This window comes from Neoarius graeffei, chromosome 5 (assembly GCF_027579695.1).
Source record: "Neoarius graeffei isolate fNeoGra1 chromosome 5, fNeoGra1.pri, whole genome shotgun sequence".
Classification (NCBI taxonomy): domain Eukaryota; kingdom Metazoa; phylum Chordata; class Actinopteri; order Siluriformes; family Ariidae; genus Neoarius; species Neoarius graeffei.
The window spans coordinates 26,421,486-26,428,342 of NC_083573.1; the positions used below are offsets into that span (position 1 = coordinate 26,421,486).

Sequence of the window (6,857 nt, forward strand, 5' to 3'; positions counted from 1 at the left end):
ATTTTTTTATGTATAATCTGGAATATCAAGAGTAGTAGTTGAAGTAGCCTGTTTATTTATTTATTCAAATCAATCTAATTATTATAGTTGTCGGTCAAATATGCAACGTTTTTCAAGAAGCAACTTTAAAGCAATCTTTTTATTGTTGCAAGTTAGAGCATAAGTGGATATTGATTCAAATTGTGACTGAGGGGGAAAAGGTATTAGTCATAGCTTGACGGTTTTAGTTGCAGCGGCATCGTGGCAGCAGTTGACTTTCTACCACTTTTACACTCTTTTCTGGAGGCCAGAAAGACAATAATGATAGGATTATATAGATGATGAAGGCCAGGAGAAGTACATGGAGAAGAGACAAGCAAGAAAGGCACAAAGGAGAGAGGGAGACCTGAAACATAAAGGCAAAACAGACACACAGATGAAGAAAAACAGGGGCACAGACAAAGAAATGGAAGACAGGGACAAAGAGAAGGTATTCATTTTAACAATACATTTTGGGTATTTATTTCTACTGTTCCATGATTGATTTGCTGTTGTCTTGTGTCACAGTAGTGAACACGGTAGTGAACAGTAGTGAACACTTGTCACAGTAGAGACAAGACAGATGGACAACACCAACTTCTGCCAGTGAGCCCTTGCTGAACAAGGTATGTGATTTGACAAAGGATTACTTGTGTTCATAGATCATATCATCAAAGAAAAAAGTGTATTGAGTTGTTTTGTTACAATGCTGTGTTGTTTATTGTAGTTTGGGTTCCATACCTCTGCACACCACCTTTCTATGAAGACTTTGGAGAAGCCAGCAACAAGTAGGACTTTCTTTCTCATATGATTATGATGAACAATGGACATTTGGAGATTAAGGACTTTTCAGTAATGTACTGGCTGCAACCTTTAAAAACTCATACCTCTCTCTTTCTCTACCCCCTCTCTCTCTCTCTCTCTCTCTCTCTCACACACACACACACACACACACACACACACACACACACACACACACCCCATTATGGAATGGTGATGGAATGCATGAACAATGGAATTTTGAAGATTAAGGACATTTCAATAATGTACTGGCTGCATCCTTTACAAACTCACAATCCCTCTGTATCTGTCTCTCAACCACTGTATTGCCTGTCACTAAATGGCTCTCTCTCACTCCCTCACTCACTCTCTCTCTCTCACACACACACACACACACACACACACACACACACACACACACTCTCTCTCTCTCTCTCTCTCTCTCTCGTACATTTACAGTGGGGAAAACAAGTATTTGATCCCTTGCTGATTTTGTTGGTTTACCCACTAAGAAAGACTTGATCAGTCTGTAATTTTAATGGTAGGTGTATTCTAACATGTGGAGACAGAATATCAAAAAGAAAATCCAGAAAATAACTTTTAAATATCTATATTAATTTATTTGTATTTTATTGAGAAAAAGAAGTATTTGATCCCCTAGTAACCATCAAGAGTTCTTGTTAATACAGACAAGTTAGACTCTCCAAATTACCTTGTCACCTAAATTGAAGACACCTGATATCACTAATGACTTGTATAAAAGCCACCTGGCCACAGAATCAATCAGTTTGTCAGACTCCAAACTCTCCAACATGGGAAAGACTAAAGAGCTTTCTGTGGATTTAAGGGAGAAGATTGTAGACCTGCACAAGACCGGTATGGGCTACAAAACCATTAGCAAGAAGCTGGGCGTTAAGGTGACAACTGTTGGTGCAATTGTGCGCAAGTACAAGACTGACAATATGATCATCAATTGACCTAGGTCTGGGGCTTCAAACAAGATCTCACCTCGTGGGGTTTCCAGGATCATGAGAACGGTGAGAAATAGACCTAATACAACATGGGCAGAGTTAGTGGATGATCTTAAAGCAGCTGGGATCACAGTCACCAAGCAAACAGTTGGTAACACTTTACACCGCAATGGTCTAACATCTTGCAGTGCTTGCAAAGTACCCCTGCTTAAGAAAGCACATGTGCAGGCCCGCCTGAACTTTGCCAATGAACATCTGAATGACTTGGAGAGTGACTGGGAGAAGGTGTTATGGTCAGATGAGACCAAAATTGAGCTCTTTGGCATCAATTCAACCCGTCGTGTCTGGAGGGAGAGACATGCTGCTTATGACCCGAAGAACACCATCCCCACTGTCAAGCATGGAAGTGGTAACATTATGCTTTGGGGGTGTTTTTCTGCACAGGGCACAGGGCTACTTCACCGTATCAATGGGAGGATGGACGGAGCCATGTACCGTAAAATCCTAAGTGAAAACCTCCTTCCCTCTGCCAGGAAGCTTAAAATGGGTCGTGGATGGGTCTTCCAGCAGGATAATGACCCAAAGCATACAGCCAAGGCAACCAAGGAATGGCTGAAGAAGAAACATATCAAGGTCATGGAGTGGCCCAGCCAGTCTCCGGACCTGAATCCTATAGAAAATCTATGGAGAGAGCTGAAGCTCAGAGTTGCCAAGCGACAGCCACGGAATCTTGATGATTTAGAGGTCATTTGCAAAGAAGAGTGGACCAAAATTCCTCCTAATATGTGCAGAAACCTGGTCATCAACTACAAAAAACGTCTTACCTCTGTGCTTGCTAATAAGGGGTTTGCCACAAAGTACTAAGTCCTTTTGGCAAGAGGGTTCAAATACTTATTTTCCTCAATAAAATGCAAATAAATTAATACAAATTCTTTAAAGTCGATTTCTTGATTTTCTTTGTGATATTCTGTCTTAGCATGTTAGACTACACCTACCATTAATATTACAGACTGATCGAGTCTTTATTCGTGGCCAAACCAACAAAATCAGCAAGGGATCAAATACTTGTTTTCCCCACTGTATCTTGGCATCAGTCTTATCCCATTGAAATGTAGAGGTTTCAATAGAGTAATATCCATTTGTGTTGTAGTTCTGATAACAGTAAGATCATTTTGTATCTCTGGTAATGTGTATCTGGTAATATGTATCCATTTGTGTTCTACTTCTGATAAGAATAAGATCATTTTATATCTGGTAATATGTATCTGTGGAGTAAAAATAATAATTGGATTTCAGATATCATTGTTTTATTAAAATATGGAGATTGACTCTTAAAATTGGCTATCTCTCTCTACTGTCTCTTCTTCTGTTGTTTGCCTTGTCACGCTTTCTCTTTCTGGTTTGATCTCAGCAATAAACACTGTCAGAATTTTGGCAAATGCTGGAGTAATCTCAAACCTGTTTCACTGTGGAGCTTATTTGGGGCACATTGTTAGTGGCAGTTTGCTATCTTTTTTTCTGAATTTATAGCAAGGAGATATGGCATGTGCCAAGTAGGGATGACCATTATTCTGTATGTGTGTTTCAAGACTGACTTTTGAGGGCCCCATGTCTGTATTTCTCCTAGGGCCCCAAAATGGCTAGAACCGCCCCTGGGTATGGGGTTGCATTAGTGCGTGTGGCTAGTCTGGTTAACACCAGACCATATCACAAGTGAAATATGGTCTGGAATCCGCCTATTGAATTTCTCGTAGGGGAGGTGTGGTTTACGATTGTCAACGGCCGTTTATTGGACGTTGTGAATGTCTATCATTTGGCGTATACGTAGCCCATGGCCAATCATGGCAGTTGTACCCGGTGACGTAGTTAGAGCGACGAAGAGGCGAAGAAGAGAAGGAAAGAGAAAGAGAAGGCAAAACAAAAATAGGAAAACAATGGCACTGAACGATTACTGCCGTTTGTGCAAGCTTGATCGAAAGAAAAGCTTGATCGAAAGTTTGGTTCGTATCGCTCGCCGCCATGTTAAATGTGATCCGTAAACAGTCCCAAATAAACTACAAGCTTCCGTTTGTCGAGTAGTACGCGTCACCGTCTTTCCACCCCTACCCACTCTCTGATTGGCTCCCTAACTCAGGCGAGCCTTTAGACCATAGTTTCCATGCTGTCTTTTCAGATCGGAACGATTGTGCAAAGCAGCATGGGATTTCCCAGGCTAGCGTGTGGCATGGGCAGCTTACACATCTGGAAAGACACCATTAATGCTGAAAGGTATATGCAGGTTCTAGAGCAACATATGCTCCCATCCAGACAACGTCTCTTTCAGGGAAGACCTTGCATTTTCCAACATGACAATGCCAAACCACATACTGCATCAATTACAGCATCATGGCTATGTAGAAGAAGGGTCCGGGTACTGAACTGGCCAGCCTGCAGTCCAGATCTTTCACCCATAGAAAACATTTGGCACATCATAAAATAGAAGATATGACAAAAAAGACCTAAGACAGTTGAGCAACTAGAATCCTACTGTGGCAGTTCTTATGTATGGACGGAGCACAGAAGACGGCAGGACAGAGCTCAGGTTGATAAACCGTTTTATTGTCACACTTTTCAGTCTAACAACTATGATTAAATTTTACAGACACACACACACTCGGCGTCTGGTTCCGGGAGGAGCTCCTTTGCTCTCTGCTCTCCCTCTTTAAATAGGGCGCGGTCACTGGGAAGACACACAAACACAGGTTAATTGACGTCAGGTGTAGTGATTCTGCCACTTACCTTCCCTGACTCTGCCCTCCTGTCACAGACTGGCGCTTGACCATGCCCCCGCTGCCACACCTACATTAGACAAGAATGGGTTAACATTCCTATCCCTAAACTTGAGCAACTTGTCTCCTCAGTCCCCAGACGTTTACAGACTGTTGTAAAGAGAAAAGGGGATGTCTAACAGTGGTAAACGTGGCCTTGTCCCAACTTTTTTGAGATGTGCTGTTGTCATGAAATTTAAAATCACCTACGGTAATTTTTCTCTTTAAATGATACATTTTCTCAGTTTAAACATTTGATATGTAATCTATGTTCTATTCTGAATAAAATATGGAATTTTGAAACTTCCACATCATTGCATTCCGTTTTTATTTACAATTTGTACTTTGTCCCAACTTATTTGGAATTGGGGTTGTACATGTAGCAATGTCATAATTTCATATGAATAATTTTTTTTTGTAAATTTCCCCAAATCCCTTTATTGTAAAATATGTTCATTTGTTGGGTTCCGTTTATGGTTCCACTCTTGTTTCTAATGGGGCATTAATTCGTGTAACACACCTATGGACATTGTCATGCTTGGGATGTCTGGAAAGGGGTAAGCTGACTTCGTGAATCCTGCATGGACAATATTCATTCATACAGTATATATATATATATATATATATATATATATATATATATATATATATATATATAATTTTCCCCCAAAATATGATGTTTATTGTTTTTGTCATGCTCCGCCCCGAACATCCACTCCGGAGATTATGGATCTCTCACGCCAGCGCCGATCAGGATCCGGGACAGGAATTCCCTCTCACCAGTATTCACTGCTGTGTATAAATAAGCCGTTTTCAGACTCAAACTTTGCTAGAATGTCTTGTTTGCTTCTTTGGCCACTTCTGTGCCCCTCTTACTGTTCATGGTTATTCTCTCTAGTGACTTTTTCTTGTTCTTGGTTTTTGCACTAGCATTCTTCTGGTTCATGGTGGGTTTTTTGCACTAAGGGTCTTTTCTTGTTCATGTTTTTTGCACCAGCGTTTTTGTCTTTGCCTGTCTCATGTTTTTGTCAAGTTGTCTTATTTTGTCCAGACTATTTTTGCCTTTTTTTTTGTCCTGTTTACCTTTTTGCCACGCCCCTTTTCCCCTGAATTAAATCATATTATTTATTGGATTACTGTCTGTGTTCTGCTTGTGGATCCTAACTTTGCCATACCTCCACCCACCCTAGCAGGTGTTTTTTTTTTTTTAAGGTAAGGATGTTTTGACACACAGCCACAGTTTGTATTGCACCAAATATGTAAATTAGCGTCGGAAAACTCCTTGTGAAAAGTCGACTGTTTATCTGAGTAGCCATTTGTCTGGGTGCTAACTGGTGTATTTTGTTGTAGGGATGCCAGAGTTCTTTCCCCTGTCTCTGTATGTTGATGGCTCTGTCATTCATTGTTTATCAGGTCTGTTTGCCTGATTATGTGAAGAAAACTCTCAAGAGCTGTCAAATATTTTATTCATTACTGTATGGTTTTTCATTTATGGCAGTGTTCCTCAACCACTGGGCCGTGGCCCATTAGTGGGCCACAAAGTGCCATCTCATGGGCTGTGAAATTTTTTTTTTCAAGTTTGAAATCAAATACTAAATAGTTCAGGATGTTGTGGTGTCCCAAATCTAGTAGCTGGTTCGCCAAGCACTTTTCAAGTGGAATAAATACATTTGTGGGTAAATTTAAGTACAAGCCTTTAATTTTGTCACATTGTTCTTCTACGTTTAACCCGCGAGCGCACACACAGTGCCATGGGCAGAATAAATAAATACGTTTGTAGGTAAATTTACTCGTATATGGATCTGTGATGCCTGCTGGAAGAGAAGAGCAAGGAGGATTGGGAATCAAGTGGCTGTCGTTTGTTTACTCTTGACAGTATAACTTGTGTCCTAGCAACCATCTCAAAGATGCAGACAAAAGGCCCAGAAATTCCTCCTTCCCTGGGGAAAAACAATACAGGATTTATCTTGTGTCCTGATCCCCAGATCTTTAACCCAGCCACATATAAAAAGTTGTACACCTCCATGCTCTTCCAGGTATGCTGTTTGTCTGTGTAGAACGATGCCTGCAGCACCAGGTAGTTTGAGATATCGGTGAACTCAGTGGATGGATACTTTTCCAACTCATAAATAATCTGGGCTGCCAACTCTCACACAATGAGCTTGAGACACACGCATTTGACTGTCTTCACACGCTCACACGCCATACCTCCAATTTCTCACGCTAGAAAAAAATCTAGTTTATCTGATCTAGGCTACCCATTGCATCGCGCCAACCACTT

At 40.9% G+C, this 6,857-nt stretch overlaps 1 long non-coding RNA gene across 1 annotated transcript; it reads left to right on the plus strand.

Annotated features, from left to right (window-relative positions):
• Positions 1-605: 605 nt before the first annotated feature.
• On the plus strand, positions 606-1,130 carry LOC132885930 (uncharacterized). Its single transcript, XR_009654640.1, has 3 exons — positions 606-644; positions 746-806; positions 1,045-1,130. It is a non-coding gene; the product is annotated as an uncharacterized LOC132885930 (long non-coding RNA).
• Positions 1,131-6,857: the final 5,727 nt, after the last annotated feature.